The following is a 19,850-nucleotide window of genomic DNA, read 5'->3' as shown; positions in this document are numbered from 1 at the left end:
AATTAGTCGTACATACGCCTACGAGTGCTACCTCACAGCAAAAAACAGCAAAATAACGGGCTGTCTTAGTGCCCGTCAAGCAAAACAAAACAAACATAAATTTACGTCTGCAGAACCCGTAGCTTCCGGGAAGGTAAGCCCAGCTCCCTGGGTTAGTGGGTTGGTGTCAGGCCCTGCGAGCCAGCCGTAAAAAAGACTAGCACCGGAAATCAACAAGAGAAGAATGCGAACCGATACAAATGGCGACGACCACAGCGACGAAAAGGGACTTGCGATTGGAAGCTCGGTACGTGGAACTGCAGATCTCTCAACTTCATCGGGAGCACCCGCATACTCACCGATATACTGAAGGACCGCGGGTTCGGAATCGTAGCGCTGCAGGAGGTGTGTTGGACAGGATCTATGGTGCGAACGTTTAGAGGTAATCATACCATCTACCAGAGTTGCGGCAACACACGTGAGCTGGGAACAGCTTTCATCGTGATGGGTGATATGCAGAGGCGCGTGATCGATTGGTGGCCGATCGACGGAAGAATGTGCAGGTTGAGGATTAAGGGCCGATTCTTCAACTTCAGCATAATAAACGTGCACAGCCCACACTCCGGAAGCACCGATGACAAGGACGCATTTTCCGCGCAGCTCGAACGCGAGTACGATCACTGCCCAAGCCACGACGTCAAGATCATCATAGGTGATTTGAACGCTCAGGTAGGCCAGGAGGAGGAATTCAGACCGACCGACGATTGGTAAGTTCAGCGCCCACCAGCAGACGAACGAAAACGGCCTACGACTCATTGATTTCGCCGCCTCCAAAAATATGGCCATACGTAGCACCTTTTTCCAACACAGCCTTCCTTATCGTTACACCTGGAGATCACCACAGCAGACGGAATCTCAAATCGACCACGTTCTGATTGACGGACGGCACTTCTCCGACAATATCGACGTCAGGACCTATCGTGGCGCCAACATCGACTCCGATCACTATCTGGTGATGGTCAAACTGCGCCCAAAACTCTCCGTCATCAACAATGTACGGTACCGGCGACCGCCACGGTACAAACTAGAGCGACTGAAGCAAACGGATGTCGCCTCAGCATACGCGCAGAATCTCGACGCCACGTTGCCAGACGAGGGCGAGCTCGAAGAGGCCCCTCTAGAGGACTGCTGGAGTACAGTGAAAGCAGCCATCAACGACGCAGCCGAGAGCACCATCGGGTACGTGGAACGGAATCGACGGAACGAATGGTTCGACGAAGAGTGCAGAACGGTTTTGGAGGAGAAGAATGCAGCAAGGGACTCGACAGAACGTGGAACGTTATAAACAGAAGCGGAAACAGCAGACCCGCCTCTTCCGGGAGAAAAAGCGGGAAGAAGCGGAGTGTGAAGAAATGGAACTGCTGTGCCGTTCCCAAGAAACACGGAAGTTCTATCAGAAACTCAACGCATCCCGCAACGGCTTCGTGCCGCGAGCCGAAATATGCAGGGATAAAGACGGAGGCCTCTTGACGGACGGACGTGAGGTGTTCGAAAGATGGAAGCAGCACTTCGATCAGCACCTGAACGGCGTGGAGAACGTAGGCACGGGAGCCCACGGCAACGGAGAAAACGACGACGCCAGTGCAGCGGAGGACGGAAATGAACCAACTCCCACGCTGAGGGAAGTTAAGGATACCATTCACCAGCTCAAAACCAACAAAGCAGCTGGTAAGGATGGTATCGCAGCTGAACTCATCAAGATGGGCCCAGAAAAGTTGGCCACCTGTCTGCATCGGCTGATAGTCAGGATCTGGGAAACCGAACAGCTACCGGAGGAGTGGAAGGAAGGGGTAATCTGCCCCATTCACAAGAAAGGCGACCATTTGGAATGTGAGAACTTCAGGGCGATCACTATTTTGAATGCTGCCTACAAAGTGCTATCCCAGATCATCTTCCGTCGTCTGTCACCAAAAACAAATGAGTTCGTGGGAAGTTACCAAGCCGGCTTCATCGACGGCCGGTCGACAACGGACCAGATCTTTACCGTACGGCATATCCTCCAGAAATGCCGTGAGTACCAGGTTCCAACACATCACCTGTTCATTGACTTCAAAGCGGCATACGACAGTATCGACCGCGCAGAGCTATGGAGAATCATGGACGAAAACGGCTTTCCTGGGAAAGCCGTTTCAAAGTTATATTTGTTTAAATGGCACCCTGTCAGTTTTTTTTTTCATATTCAAACTGCCACAGCTTTGGAAGTATTCATACATAATGGCTCAAAATTGTACTTAGATCATATTTGTATAATAGTATTATACTGTAAAATTTTCATATGAATCGGAGCAGTATTAGTAGTTTTATAACCAAAAGTATGCTCTACTGATCTTAAATTGTCAAAGATTTACTATGGAGCGGTTTTGTACAAAATTCTAAAAAGGCAGGTCTTAATGGATTTTGATGAAAATTTTATGGCATAAGCTACACATAATGTACAAATACTGGTCCAAAAATCAGCTGTTTTAGTGTACGCAGTCTGACGTTATAAAAAAAATGTATGACCAAATTTTGACCGTACCACCCTGTATTCTCGGAAAAAATTCTTAAAAAATCTTTTTAAGAACACGAAGATGAATGATGAATGCTTGAGATAATGCCAGAATAAATCCTTGGAGAAATCCCTGCAAGGGTTATGTGAGGAAATTATTGAGAAATCCTTGAAGAGTCTTTGGAGAAATACTTAACTTTCTTGCAAAAATCATTAAAGGAATATTTGGAGGATCTCCTTAAAGAAATCATGCTTAAAGAAATTCTAGAAAGGCTACTCTTTTTCTGGAAGAATTCTGAAATAATTTCTTGGAAGAACTTTTGGTGTCCTAGAACGTATACCGAGAAGCGTTCTTCAGTCACAAAATGTTCATAAAATTTCACCCACTCGACCTGTGGTGATGAATGAAACACTTCCATTCTGGAATACTACTGCTGCTTATAAAAGTGAAAAAAAAAATACAGCAAGATCAAGGTATGATATGCTAGATTCTTCGAAGTAACACACCATTACATCATGTTTTGTGAGCAAAAATAACCGTACAGTTCGTCGCATATTTCACGTAGAAAGCGAACATATGGGAGGATAAAATTAAGAAGTGAATGCTGATCGTGATACCGAAATGTTGGCCATTGAGATGGGACGCGTTTCGAATTAATTATCGTTTTCTCATAGTACCCTACCCGCCGCACTTGCTGAATCCCGGTAATGCTGGCTATGCGGTCACGGTGCTGGTGCGACGGTAATAGCCCAATGCAGACCCGTGCCGTATGTAATCAAGCCAGAAAATAGAAAGCAAAAGATAAACAGAGGATTTCTTTCACAAAAGTTATCCGACCGATCGGTTGTAGAATTGTAAAACAATGAGCTCCCGGTAGAAGCGTATTAGGTAGCTGTTGGTATAAAAATAATGAATGCCTTCGCGATATGCGGAGCGGTGTGAGCAAGCGTGTCGATCTTGACAGTGTCGAAATGGGCCATTTGAAATCGAGAAAGAATGTTGCTGATTTGGGATGGAAACGTTATACTCCCAGAATCAGATGCTCAAATTATCTTTACTTAAAAGTGTTGTGGTTACAATACAATTTACTAACACAGCATGATGAATTGCTGTACTTAATCAAATAGTACAACAGTGACCGTTGCACGCGAATCTCCAGAGTATTGCGTGCCATTTCCATCTCAAACTACAGCAAGTTTGAGGTAGGTTTCAAGCATACTTCTCTGACCGCACCATGTAGTTTGTTGTCGCCACATGTACGCCATACAACTGCATTGCGGATCCGGGAAGAGCAATTCACACAGTACAGTGTTGGTACGTACACTTAGGAGCAGAAGGTAGGGTTACTAAAAAGGAAACTGAAACCCAATTGCCCCAGCCGCAGTCGCCACTCCGTCCAGCTCGGCCTCGATCCGGCCACTCTGGGGCCCGGCCGTTGTCGGTCAGTCAGTGGTCGACCAAAATGGGCATGGCGCGCGCAAACCACTTCTCTCTTTCTCTGCTGCGATACGACTTCCTCGCATGTGTACGACGAGCGACGGCGGCACCCCAAGCAAGCAAGGGCCCAAGAGGTGGAATTTAAATATTTTACGCCTTGTTTGCGTGATGTATTTTGAATTCTTTCACCTTAATGGAGGTGGCAGTGTTTGTTGGTACCACAGGCCTATGTTGTTCCTGTTTGCAAATGAGTGCTCATTTTTGGCGCGGCTCGGCGTATTGGTCGTTTACGTTGCTGTTTTCAGACATAGCTTTGCGCCACTTGAAGGTTGCGATGATGAGAGTTTACTTATGATGTAGTTGGCAATATTGTTGATTGCATGGTTTGAGAAGCAAATTTGGATTTGTATTGAATCTTTTTGTGAAACTGGAACTTGAACCAAAACTGACCACCGCGGTGCACCGCAAGGAAACTATTTTTCCAAAGCTAATGAAGGGACTGGGCTATAGTTTTGTTTCTGAGGTTGTAAATGGAGCCTCAAAACAAATCAGAACAGAGTTCTGATAAGATGAAATATATAAAATGTTTAAATACGAAGTTTTTGTAGTTTTCGGATAACCCCTTGTGTAATTTCAGAAGGAATCTCTATTGCAATGTCCGGAGAAATCCGTTGAGGCATCGCTAGAGAAATTCCTAAATTCCTAGAATAATAATTGGAAATCTCTGAAGAAATCCCTGCTGATGAGCCATGTGATGCTCCAGTGCGAACTTACTCATCAGTTATTTCATTTCCAGCGATGGAAGAATGACCAGGTACCCATACAAGGTGAACAGCGTTTGCTGAACTCATCTCCTCGATTTGAGTTCGACCGGCGATAATTAACTTCGACCTAGAGTTATTTATTTATTATTTATTTATTTTTAAATGTAAATTTTGGAAGAGGGAAAAGCCCCCTTGAGTGATTTCCATTTGAAATCTTCCTCAAAAGGGCGCAAAACCTCTATATCTTTTCAAATTAACGTTATAATACTATATATTAAAATTAGGCTCATCCGGAGGAATTCCATGTCGGAGCCGAGATCATTCAAGGAATCCATCTCACGTAACCGAAGGCGAAGCTTGAAGCATCAGTGCGGGCAAAGGAAAACATTCAAAAAACAAGGTATCTGAAAATGAAAAGGCAAGAAAAAAAAACAGCAGAAAGTTTCAAACCGAATAAGAAATATCCATTAAGTATTTATAAATGAGTTTCAAAATTGGAACATTTTTCTGAGCTAAAACATCACGAATAGATATAGGGATAGTTGAACCCAAATTGGATATTCGATCAAAAAATATCTGCCTTGGTAAATTGAACCTTGAACAATTCAAAACAATGTGGTCTATGTCCTCATATGATACGCCACAATAGCAAAGATTAGAGTCATTGATATTGATGCGGTACAAATAACAATTACAAATGTAATGATTGGAAATGAGTCTAGAAAAACAACAAATTAAATTACGCCCAACAGGTAAATGTTTAAACCAAGGAATTTTTTTAACCCTTGGACAAATAGAATAACAATATCGTCCTTGATCACTTAAATTCCAAGAATTTTGCCACTCAATCATAGATGTTTTCTTTAGTTTAGGAAAATGCTCAAAGGGTAAAATTACACGGTTGTAGGTTATTCCACGTAAAACGCCCAATTTTGCCAAATAATCGGCTTGTTCATTGCCATAAATCTTAGAATGAGCTGGAACCCATACAAATTTTATGATGTATCCTTGAGAATATAAATTCAACAATATTTCTTTAATAGTAAATATTAAGCGATGAGTTTTTAAATTAAAGTTAATAGAATCCAAAGCCAATAGCGAACTAAAGCTATCAGAACAAATCATATAAATATTTGGCGCACAAGTTTGAATCAAAGTACAAGCAAAATAAAGAGCTGTCAACTCAGCTACATAAATAGAACAAGGATTATCCAATTTGAAAAAATGTGTTTGAAAATGATTAAACACACCAAAACCTGCTACCTCTCCAATCAAAGAGCCATCAGTAAAATAAATGTGTTCAAGATCAACTCCAGTAAATTTACGATCAAATAACAAGTGGGCAAAATGAATGCGTGAGTAAAAAGGAATAAGTTTTAATTCTTCATACAATGAAAAATCAATACATGGACGAAAAGAGTGAACCTGCATATTGAAATCATAAAATCCAGGTGAGGAATCTGGTAAAATATTTTCAGCAGAACAATAAATAAATGAGCCTAAAATTCTACTAGAGGAATTAATTTGAAATATGGATTTCAGTATTTCAATAATTGGATGATTGTTCGCAAAACATTGTAATAAAAATTTACAATTAATTTCATGAAAACGAATTTTGAGTGGAATTACACCAGCTAAAACTTCAGCGGATTTAGAATGAGTAGAATTCAATAATTTAAGACAAATTTTTAGGCAACGGAATTGAATTTTTTCAAGTTTGACGAAATGAGTTTGAACGGCACTTCCGAATGCAAAACAACCATATTCCATAACAGAACGAATAGTAGTTTTATAAAGAGAAATTAAATCATTGGGATGGGCCCCTCACCATGTTCCAGTAATCATCCGAAGAAAATTAATTCTTTTTGAACAAATTTGTTGAACATATAGAATATGATTACTCCATCTTAATTTGTAATCAAACCATATGCCCAAATATTTATACTCAAAAACTTGATCAATTTGCTGATTGTTGAAAAACAAATGAATATCAACTGGAGATAGCTTGCGGGTAAATAAAATAAATTTGGTTTTTTGAACTGAGAAAGTAAAACCATTATCATGGGCCCACGAATCAATATTATCTAACGCGCTTTGCATATAGTGCCGAATTACTTCTCTACACTTGCCACTGATAGAAATTGCTTTATCATCAGCAAACTGAATTAAATAACATCCATTAGGAATAACCGATACAATATCTCTGGTGAATAAATTATAAAGAAAAGGACTTAAGCAAGAGCCTTGTGGGAGTCCAAAATAACTGTTACGAATCAATCTAGAGGACCCGTTATGAAAAAAATGCATTATTTTAAAAGAAAAGAGATTACACAAAAAATTTGAAAGAATTAAAGGGATTTTACAATTATTCATCTTTTCAAACAGTAAATCAATTAAAACAGAGTCGTAAGCACCAGAAACATCTAGAAATGTAGTAACTACATCTTGTTTTCTATTGAAAGATAGTTCAATATGAGAGGCCAACAACGCAACACAATCACGAGTTCCGCGACCTTTCCTAAACCCATATTGAGAGGATGAAAAAATGTTATTTTTTTCGGCCCATAATTCAAGACGGTTTAAAATCATTCTTTCCATCAATTTACGAAGGCAAGATAGTAAACTAATTGGTCTTCTACTATCAACTAACGATGGATTTTTTCCAGGCTTTAAAATACTAACTACCTTAATAAAACGCCATTCTAAAGGAAAAATATTTTGTAATAAAAACGAATTATAAAGAGAAAGCAAATGTAACTTCCCATCAATTGGCAAGTTTTTCAACAAAATAAATTTTATGTTGTCAATACCAGGTGCAGTATTATTTGTAATTGACAATGCTAATTCCATTTCTTCAATAGAGAATTCAATGCAAAGTTCAGGAAAATAATTATAAGTTTGATGAGTTTTAAATTTAATAAAGGGAGGAACGAAATCAGGACAAATCTTCGAAGCAAACTTATCAATCCATTCTTCGGAATATTCCGAAATATCAGGGGCAGAAGCATTATAATTTCTCAAATTACGAGCAACAGACCACAACTTAGACAAAGAGGTTTCAGAATCAAGATTTTCGACAAAATTTCTCCAATAATTTCTTTTTTTGAATTTGGTTACTCTAATGAACTGAGCTTCACTTTTACGATATAAAATATAATGCTCCCTGGAACCCGACCGACGAAAAGTTTTGAAAGCCATAGATTTATTCTGCATTGCCACAGTACAATCATTATCCCACCAAAAGGAAGGATTTTTATTTTTAAGGGAATTCAAATTATATTTTTTGTTTTGAGATTTCTGTAAACAATTTACTAATAATTTTGAAAAACTATTATAATTTTGAACAGGATCAAGTGAGTTATTGAAATTATTCAAACTACAAGAAACTAAATCCGAAAATTTCTCCCAATCAACATTTTTAGTCAAATCAGGAATGTGTGGAATTTGACAAGAATGATCTCGAAAAGGACTATGAATACTAATTATAATTGGTAAATGATCACTTCCATTTGGATCATCTATAGTTTTCCAATTAGATTTCAAGGATAAACTATTTGAACAAATAGATAAATCAATACATGAATGATGAGCAGGAGGCGCAGCGACCCTGGTGAAAGACCCATCATTCAAAATAATTAAATTGAGATCATCTATCATGTCCATAATCAGGGAACCCCTGCCATCAGTCCTATCACTACCCCAAGCTAAATTATGAGCATTAAAATCTCCAAGTATATAAAAAGGAGAAGGTATGTTACTTAAAATAGAATTAATTTCTGTTAAAGAAAATCTGGCATTCGGAGGAATATATAAACAAACAATTGAAAATTGCAAACCGCCATATTTAACGCTAATAGCAACGTACTCTATTTGCAAATCTAATGAAAAATCTAAATATTTAAATTCTATATTCTCACGAATCCCAATCAAAACGCCACCATATGAAATACAACGATCCTTACGAATAATATTAAAAGATGGAATACGAAAAGATTTTGTTTCTACCAACCACGTTTCATTTAAACAAAAAATATCTAAATTATGGTAATTTATTAATGATTTAAGTCTATCAATTTTTGGGATGATACTACGGCAATTCCACTGCAAAATGTTCAATTTATTTAAATCGATTGGAGCCATTACGAAGAAAACAAAGCACTAATGAGGGGTCCAAAAGAATTCAACTTTTCAAGAATAGAAACCAAAAAGGGTAAAATCTTTTTTATCAATTTTTTCCAAAAATCACTGAGACCCAAAATCTCCACAAAATCTTCCAAAATAGATAAGATTGAATTACCACTATCTGAGTTGTCATTATTATTAGGATTAGATTTTGTACTATTTTCAGGATCAATTTTTTGAAAACCAGGAATGATACGAGGAGACATAGGGGATTTCAAAGGAGGAAAATGCGATTCATATGATGTTGATGCTTGTGGATTCAAATGATCATCAAAATTTATAGATGATTTAAAAGTCTTTTTCCTTTTTATAGGCGGTTTATAAACGTAATTACTCTGAGCATTTTGATCTTCTTCAACAACAACGTCAGCTAATGGAGTAAACATGTTGGCAGTGGAAACACCAAGAGTAGTTTGCATAACTTCCGAATAAGATAACTTATTTTTATTTTTTATTTTTTGATTAAGTCGTTGTTGATGAGTGATGTAAACAGAGCAATCTTTCAAGGAATTATGTTTTTTACTGCAATAAATACAAAAATCTGAATGTTTGTTACAATCAGCCGAAGAATGAGCCTCACCACATTTTGAGCATTTGGGCTTGTTAGAACAAAACTGTGAGGTATGACCGAAAAGTAAACAATGCTCACAGTGCATAATTTTGGGGAAATAGAGTCTAACATTGAAAACTACATTATTAACAATAACATTATCAGGAAGGACAGATCCTGCAAATGTTATTTTAATACAATTAGAATGTTTATAAAAGGACTCTTTATCAGTGAAATATTGTTTTGATAGACGCATACAATCCAAAATTTTAACTGGAGAAATTGATTTGTTTTTGAAAACCCCAGAACCGTGATTAATAACATCGTCACAATTCAAATCTTCATCGTAGATGATGCCATTAATTTCACATGAATCACTAGGAGCATAAACTCTGTACAATTCACAAAACAACTTAGATTCCAACAGTGAATTGGCATCATCACGAGACCCAAAAATGATTCTTAGTTTGTCCAAAGAAATTTTTTTAATTTCTTTAACGGATTTAAATCTTTTGTAAATTTCTGCGGAGATCAAAAAAACATTTATTGGCTTTTCCTTTTTGCGAAAATAAACCGCATACGGACCATTAAATGATGAAGGATACGTTTTAATTCGAAAAGGTTTAGTGGAAGAAGTTTCCGTTGAATTCAAATTCTCCGCAGAATTTGTTCCATCCCCGTCAGTTTCCATAATAGGAAAATGACGGGGTTAAAAATACAAAAAGTTTAAGTATAAAAGTAATATAAATTGTAAAATAAAAATGAAAAAACAAAATGATACTTCTCAAACACCGAACAACTTCGTAAATTTCAACAGGAACAAAAAACTTGAAGGTTCTCCAAATTTCTAATCCGATCGAATGCAATGAACTCCAACAAACTGACCACCAACGACCAGCAAACGACCGAAAGCTTGAAGTTTGATGAATTCTCCAAGACCGTACGCACAAAAACCAATTCTGAACCAGCTTGGAAAACGCCAACAAATCCAAATCCAAACGCTTGTATACCAGTGCCACCAGAAATCCACTCCAATCGTACCGAATCCGAATATCGTAATCCTTGAAAATTTTCGCTCCTGAAAAGAGATAAAACTGTTAGACGCAGGAAAAAATCCGACCAGCCAAGTCAAGGCCTGCTGCAGCAATGAGACCTAGAGTTGACGGAAGCAAGAGCTTCAATAGCAACCTGGCTATCCGAAGAGAAGTATTTTACTTTACCCATTATGTGTTGCTTGAACTCCACTACTAAGAGCAAAGATTTCGACCTGAAAACAGTGTCTACCAAGTGAGTAAGACTGATGTAGCCTTACCTTATGATAGTAGACACCAGAATCAGCTCGACCAACGAGAAGGGAGCCATCAGTGCAACATACGATGCCGTCTGAAAAGCTTCTCTCCGATAGCCAGATGTCCACTCTTCCCGGAAAGGAAACTTCATGGAAGATGTCCTATATGTAAAGTTACAAGCAATTGGGTTCTTTAGGGGTATCCGGATTATTTCATAATCGGATTCTCCACCCAACAATTAGTCTAAATCCAAAATTTCATAATTTTCGGAGTTCGGGAACTATTTTTAAAATGCATTTAAAGTTTGTATGGGGATTTTTTTTTGTTCGGGTCGAACTGTCACTTTATCGATTGAACTGTCATTCTATCCACAAAAATGAAAACTGTTTTGTTAATTTGACCATCAAAACAAAGGTATTGGAATCCAATAAAATCACGTTATACTCAGAAAAATGAGCTCTTTCGATTAGGCTATAGAAAACAACAATATATTATTCACTAAACAACCCAATTGTAAGATCACTTGCAGCAAGGACAACTTTGTCCCAATTCCCCAAACGTGGAAACAGCGAGTTGTGTGCTGATGTGAGGTTCACAGAAGTTTCCTCTAGTAGACCGAGTACCCGTAGACGGTAAGTGCAAGAAAGTGCTTCTTGTTTGAGATGGATGTGTAGTGGAGCAACGTCAAAGAGAACTTCGAGCGCTGCCGTGGGAGTGAAGAGAACGCTTCAGACATCGCCATTTAGCACATTCTTTGGAGATGGCCTAACTTTAATTGAACCGTTCTCATTTCGCCCTTTTGCCACCACACAAGACATCCATAGGCCAATATTGGTCGAACAACAGTTGTGTAAATCCATTTGATATGCTTGGGTTTAAGACCCCAAATTTTACTAAAAGTTCGCCGGCATTGCCCGAAGGCCATCCACCAAACTTTCTTGATTATGAACTCAATGTAATTTATCCAGGAAATCTTGAAATCAAGAATAACTCCAACGTACTTTACCTGATCAGTCACATTGATTTCAGATTCAAAGAGACACAAAAGTCGAACGCCATTACGGTTTCGCTTTTCCGTGATAAGAACAATAGCAGATGTTTTTCTCGGATTTTCCGAAAGGCCATATTGGCGACACAAACCCTCAACTACCTGAAGAGCGCTTTGCATCAGAACGAAAAGGGTGTTGATGCGCAAACCGTTCAACAATGTTTGGTAGTCGTCGGCTAAACCATAAGTAGGAAAACCACTATTATTGAGTCGCTTCAATAGCGTATCTGCGACAAGATTCCACTAAAGCAAGAGCCCTTGGGGGCATTCACAAACACTCAATTTCCTAATCCCTGCTAGAGGCAATGTCGAGAAAAGATGTCGGTTTTTGAGCATTTGGTGAATCCAATTGGAAAACATTGGAGGTATACCATGACCCCGTGCGGCTTCCAATATGGCATCGAAGGGCACATTGTCAAAGGCATCCTCGATGTCTAAGAAAACACCCAAACAAGATTGCTATTGGGCGAATGCCTTCTCGACATCGTAAACAACCTTGTGCAAAAGACCCAAGTAACAATTTCATTGCTGATTGGTTTTGTTTGATTTTTATTAGGGTTTTATTACAGCAATAATTAAAACTCGCTGTTTTATGACTGCTTTTATGAAAACCATTGTTAAAATGTTTTATAGTATACTTGAAGTTATCCATAAAGACAGATTTTAAGAGTAAACAAAACTTTTCGATTTCTAAACCTTTTGGCAATTATGATTACCACAATAAAACTGTTAAAACTCTCAACAGATGGCGATCCGTTCGATTAGTAACGACATCTGTTGGTGGAAAAGCAGAACTACGACATTTCTAGGTTTATTGCGGTCATCATAAAAGTAAACTTGCTTTCGTTTTATTTTCGCTGATTATGGTTGTCGCCATGTTGAAAAATTAGCTGACGTGAATGGAAAATAGTTAATTTTGGTCAAATTAGCAATGAATTGATAGTTTGCCACTATTTCCATAACATGCTCACATAAATAAACTCTCTCTGCTGAGTTTTCTTGTGATTCGAGATAGTTTTACTAAATAAACAAATTGATTTATTTCATTCCAAGATGATAATATTCACTATTTTTGAAGCGCATTATTTTTATGATTCTGCCACCCCAATATTCACGGTAAAATTGAATGCGCATAAACCTACACTGAAATAAATTTTGTTGTCGAAATTACCGATTCCATAGTAAAATTACTAACCGTACCTATGATTCTCAACCGACAACAAAATCTGTTAAGGTAACTGAAATATGCTTGAAATTACTATTCATTGTAGTAAATTCAACTAAAAGCATTGTCGTTTCAACAACAAAACATTGTTATTTTTTCCATGACACGGATTTTACAACACAGTATGGTTAAAAATACAATGCTTATTTGTTAAATTAAGACTATTTTTGGTAATGTTAACTGCACTGCTAGTTAAGTTGACAGTGTTTTAGTGGAATTAACTGGAAATTGTTGTCGGTTGAGAATCATAGGTACGGTTAGTAATTTTACTATGGAATCGGTAGTTTCCACAACAAAATTTATTTCAGTGTACCAACACAATAGCAACTAAAATATTACTTTGAAATTACCGCTTCTACTTACGAATGATGTATCGTCCTGATTTTTACGTGCCATCGAAGAAGCTTCTCTGCATCTTGAGCTGTCATAGTTTTTGTTGAGAAAAAAAAACAACAACAATCGAGAATGGGAATTTTTTTACTAGGTTTTAAAACGGTTTTATTGCTACTCTTAATGCGGTTTGCAAAACCTCTCCAAGAGTGGTCCACTTAGCCGGAAGATGCTCTTAAAGAGGTTATCAAGAGGTTTTGATGTATGAATCAGTTTTATTGCAAGTTGGTCATGAAGATCTCTTATAGAGCCGAACAAAACTTAAAATGTTACTTGGGGAGCCACAGTGGACTGACCAGATTGGTAGGCATGTTGGTTCACATGAAGAGGCACATTGGCCAGATGAACATCACCGAGTGATGATCGACAATGCGTTTTAAGCATTTCAGAATAAAAGAGATTAAACTGGTAGGTCTGAAAGTTTTTTCTTTTTCTAGGGTTTCCATGGACGTTAATAAGGGGTTCCAGGATACTACATTGCTTTGCAAGGAGGAGCTGAACGTATCTGAAGCCCCGTTAAACCTTCTTTAGAGCCCCTAAAACCCTCTGAAACCCCGAAAACGCCCTTAAAAACTCCTGAAACGCACCTGCAACCCCCTGAAATTACCTGAATCTTCTGAAATACCTCACAAAACTCTCCCTATAACTCTCCTGATACTCTCCGAAATCCACATAAATGCCACAGAAACCCCCTGTAATGCCTCCGAAACTCTGCAAGTTCCGAAAACTTGGAAACCCCCTGGAGCTCCCTTAACCCCAGTATGTAGGATGTTGGGGTCAATATGACCCAGGCAGGCACGCTGAACTTACACTATCCCGTCGTGGTGCGAAAGATATCTCAGAGGGTTTTTCTGGGGTCTGAGGGGGTTTTTGAATGCATTGCAGAAAGTTTCGAAAGATTTTCGGTGGGACTCAGAGACGCTACGGAGGCGTGGTTGGAGGTTTCCGAAGGTTTCGGGTGGGGTACATGGGGTTCGAGGAGCTTCAGAAGGGATTCCGCAGGCATTTCAGGAAGTTTCAGAACATTTTCAGCAGGATTCAGAGGTGTTGCGGAGGTGTTTTTGGGGGTTTCATATTTCATAGGGTTATACATAGGGTCCGCGTGATTTTAGGGGGATTTTGGAAGATTCAGAGGATTGCCAGAGATCCCATCATTATAACTCTTGAAACTCCCTTGAAATTCCCTTTGATTTAACGATGGTGTTCTTGAAACCCCCTGATACGAGCCTGACCAGAAAAGCCTCGAATCACCCCTGAATCCTCAGTAATCCCATTGAAACGCCCTTGAAATCATTATAATAAATTTGGAATGCTACTGAAACTCCTTGAAACGCCTTCAACAGCCTCCAGAAATCCCCTGAAACGCACCTGAAAACTCCTTGAAACGACCCCTGAAATGCTATCAAACGATCCTGAAACCTCTAGGAACGCCCTTAAAATGCTCCTGAAATCCCTGTAACAACCCTCTGACACCCCTTGAAATTCCCTTTTTGGGCTCTTTGGGAACTTTCAGGAAACCCCCATAGGCCCAGCTCAAATATCCAGAAACAAGACCTGTTCTCACGAACTAGATTCCCTCATTACCCCTTTGAAACCGAAATTTCTCCATGCGTTATTATGAAGTTTTTTCTACATTTTTCTGTAGTTTTGGTGGTCAATAGCATAAAAAACGGTAGCATATTATGCAGAATTTTTTTTCTGGATATCCTAGGTCCATCCAAACTGTTCTTGAGTTTAGATCCTAAAGTCTACGGGTATAAGGGTAACTTCTTTCATTATACAAAGCTACGATTTGTAACCTATGATGTCCAGTAATTCTTCTGAAAGGTTAATAGACAACATCAGATCAGTTGGGATATCCTAGGTCATCCAAACTGCTCTTGAGTTTAGATCCAAAAGTCTGCGGGTGTAACGGTAACTTCTTTAGTTATACATAGCTATTATTTGTAATCTATCATGTCCAGTACGTCTCCTGAAAGGTTAATAGACAATAATTGATCAGTCGGGATATCATAGGTCATCCAAACTGTTCTTGAGTTTGGATCATAAAGTCTACGGGTGTAACGGTAACTTCTTCAGTTATAAAAAGTTACGATTTGTAGCCTATTATGTCCAGTAAGTCTTCTGAAAGTTCAATCGACAGTATGAGTTCGGTCGGGATATCCTAGGTCATCCAAACTGTTCTTGAGTTTAGATCCTAAAATCTACGGGTGTAACGGTAACTTCTTTCACTATACAAAACTACGATTTGTAATATATCATTTCCAGTAAGTCTTCTGAACGGTTAATAGACAACATCAGATCAGTTGGGATATCCTAGATCATCCAAACGGTTCTTGAGTTTAGATCTAAAAGTCTACGGGTGTAATCGTAACTTCTTTCATTGAAAGCTGTAATCTATCATGCCCAGTAAGTCTTCCGAAAGTTACAGTGGTTGTTTTTATCAACGAAGCTTCATAACAGTAAGAAAGCCCATAATATCCCAAAAACGTATAACAACGCTAATTGTTCCCCTAACTATTTTGGTAAGTACAGTGGATTATGTAACACTACTTAACGTAGTGGCAAAAGCTATTATCACAAGTGTAGACCTGAAGCTATGGTCTTCAGAGTAGTGTTGTTGATCTGGAATATCTCAAAACTATCTTGAAATGACTCATGATATGCCAGGGGGATTACAGTTTAAAGTTCATTGTCAGAATAAATACTGTTACTATCGAGAGCTAAACTTCAGGATTGTTTGAACGATCCTCAGTATCCCAAAGGTTCATAATAATATAAAGTAGACTTCAGGTTGGTCCAGTCACCGCGATTTATTACGAAACATTGCTCAGTATGTCAGATATAACTGATGTTACTAGTGTATACCTGAAATTCTCAAAGATAGTTTGGCAGACCTGGAACATTCCCCTAGTGTCTCTAAATGACATTTGAGATTTCAAGAGCTTCACGGATCTCAGCAGATTATGCTATGCAATTATTTATGGTGAAAACACATAAGGTTTTTCTTGTAGATTTGAAGGATTTCATAAATAAAACAGTTTGGACGAACCTGAATGTCACCAAAGTTTATAATAAAAAAAAGTAGCCATCAGATTGATCCAGTCACCACGGATAAATATGCAACGTTAGTCAGTATAGCAGATATGGCTATTGTTACGAGTGTAGACCTGAAGTCCTGAACTCTAAGGTAGTTTGGCTGACCTAGAATATCCCTGTTGTGTCTATATATGACATTTGAGATTTAAAGAGCTTCGCGGATCCCAGCAGATTTTGCAATACTATTATTTATGGCAAAAACACATAAAGGTTTTCTTTTCTAGTAGATTTGAAGGACTTTATTATAGAACAGTTGGGACGGCCCTGAATGTCCCGAACGTTCATAATAAGCTAGTAGACTTCAGATTGCTTCAGTGATTGCGGTTGTTTATGCAGCGCTGCTCAATATAACAGATATGGATACTCTTACGAGTGTAGACCTGATGTCCAGTACTCCAAGGTAGTTTGGCTGACCTGGAATATCCCTGGTATGTCTCTAAATAACATTTGAGATTTCAAGCGCTTACAAATTCCAGCAGATTATGCAATACTATTATTTATTGTGGAGCACAAATTATCTTAGTTGCATATGGCCAACCGATGTGGCACAGCAACAACTTTTCCCATCGTCAAGGTCTCGCAACGTGGACAAGAACACCTAAGTTCAATAGCCCATGTTGTAACCGCCAACGATGCACAGTTCCCAGGCCTATCTCAAATTACCGTCGTTCGGGGTGACATTGGGCCTAGAGGGTAACATTGGTCCATCGATCCCACGGATTCAATATAAGTCAGAAAATCTGATGGTGAATGCAATGTATCTTGGAATTATGTATTCTAGTAGTCTAGCACACAATATGCATTCCCGTCGTTTCTAAACGTGCGGAATGGTGGCCCAATTTCACCCCACTTTGGCCCAATGACACCCCGCACGACGGTACATTACTATCGGAAGTTCTCGACACTTTGTCAACTGCAATAAATTACCAACACATCTGGTTACCAGGCACCTCCGTCTCCCTTTAATTCTCTTTCGTTTTAAGTACGGATAGGTCTCAGTAAAACAAAATTCAGTTTAGCGATTCACTCGAATCGTGATACCCAAGCAGAGAAGTCTATATAGTGATGACGATCTTTTTTATCGGTACGTTATGGCGAAAACACATAAAGTCTTTCTTGTAGATTTGACGGACTTCATTATAGAACAGTTTGGACGACCCTGAATGTCCCAAAGGTAAATAATAAGCTAGCAGACTTCAGGTTGCTCCAGTAACTGTGGTTGATTATGCAACGTTACTTAGTATAACAAGTATGGCTACTTTTACGAGTGTAGTCCTGAAGTTCTGAACTCCAAGGTAGTTTGGCTGACCTGGAATATCTCTTTAGTGTCTATAAATGATATTGTAGATATCAATAGCTTCACGGATCCCAGTAGGTTATGCAATGCTACTTTTTGTGGCGAAAATACATAAAATTGTTATTGTAGATTTGAAGGACTTCACTATGGGACAGTTTGGAACACATAGAACATCTCAGAATATAAAACACCTTTTGATATTTTAACGAAGGCAAAATGAATACATATACACGTAACCCACATCCAAGTTCAGCTTTTAGAACAACTGTTATGTCAATTATTTCGTTTTTCCAAATATTATGATGATCAGGCACGGTGTGTCTGGTATAAGAAATTTATTACAAAAAAATAGGCATCGCTAATTTTTACGTTACGTGAAAGTTGACGCTACTAGCTTTCATTCAAGCCCAACATCGAAATATTCCATCGGGGGAACTTTTTCATACAAAAATTGGGTATGTTTGTTAAGTAGAAATAGGGATTAATTTGGAACCGTTCATTTTGTATGGGGAAAAACAGTATTCTGAAAAAGTTGTTCGAGATCCCTCGGTGGTTTTTTTTTAGGGACCGTGCAAATGAAAGCTGGAAGTCTCTATTTTTGAATAGCGAAAAATTTGGCGATGCCCAATTTTTTGTTATAAACCTTTCCCATACACACGCCGTGCAGGATGTTCTAGGTTATCAATAAAGACCCAAATACAAATATTCCCATTATTCCCTAATAGAGGACTCAATTTGCAACAATCTTGCCGAAGACAGTATATTCTGTTTTATCGAATGGGTGAACTAATACAGCCGTTTCGGCTAGAAAGGGTTAAAGCCCTAACTTATTTAATTTATACACAAAAGTCCCTCTTTTATTTTTGCCCTATTTTAAATTATGCCATTTTTTGTACCCCCACCCATTCCACGGAATAAAAAGAAGCGCCAGTGTAAATGCCAATCACTTACCCTACCATTGACAGATTTAAAAAAAAAAGTATGAATTAAACGGGAATACTACGTTCTTGTTAGTTAAAATGTTCCGGAGGTATGGCCGTTTGAGTGATCTGGACGAAAATCCAAGATGGCGGTCCATAATTTAATGCCGTTTTTCTTTTTTAACCTGAGTAGGAACTGGATTGGCGGAAAATGTGTAAACAAACAACATCAATTAAATTTTAGTACAAGCGAATCCGAAATCGGGTCGGGGTTGAAACTGTGATCTCAACCTGGGTTGGAACTGGATCAAAAAGGAAAACGGCATAACACATCGTCGCCTTGGATTTTCTGAATATCGGTCATAATTATCATATCAAATGCACCCGTATTGCGGTGAATTCAAAACAGCTGCTGGTTGAACAAATCATACTTCGTTTAGCTAGTAACGATGTCAGATGTTCACTCACAAAAACATCAATTAAAATTTAAGCAAGAATTTGAATTGGATCACATTCTGTCATAAATGGATTTTTGTCAAACGGATAAAAGCGCCAAATTTTGAAGGTACGTGCATGGTATTATCGCTGCTAGGTGGATTAATAAGAGTTTATATTTTTCATTCAGAAAAAATGAATAAACAAAAACAAAACAGCGTTGTTTTTAAATCGTCAACTATCAACATCAACAATAGTTATTTATGTAACGAGTTGCAAAAAGTACATTTTTTCAGCACGAGTCGTAAATTCGGCAAGCCTCGTTGGATAAATACGAAGAGTGTTGAAAAAATAGAGTTTTGCAACGAGTAACATACAAAATTTTATGCAATGATTTTTTCATTATACAACCCATTTGGGTTGCATAATGTTCATAATGCAACTCAAATGAGTTGCATAATGAACATTATGCAACTATTTTTTATTATGCACCTCATTTCAGTTGCATAATAAACTGGTGCGGAAAAGTTAGCCATTATGATACCAAAATGAGTTATTTAAAATTGAAATTATGATGCTGAATTGCATAAAGATTTTTTTTAATGTATAAATTCATCACATCTTTTTGTAATTTGAAAAAAAAATATAATGATGTAGGACTTTAACATGCTTCTCAAATGCTGATA

This window comes from Aedes albopictus, unplaced genomic scaffold, assembly GCF_035046485.1.
Source record: "Aedes albopictus strain Foshan unplaced genomic scaffold, AalbF5 HiC_scaffold_224, whole genome shotgun sequence".
NCBI classification, from domain to species: domain Eukaryota; kingdom Metazoa; phylum Arthropoda; class Insecta; order Diptera; family Culicidae; genus Aedes; species Aedes albopictus.
Note: the sequence above shows the minus strand (reverse complement) of the source record.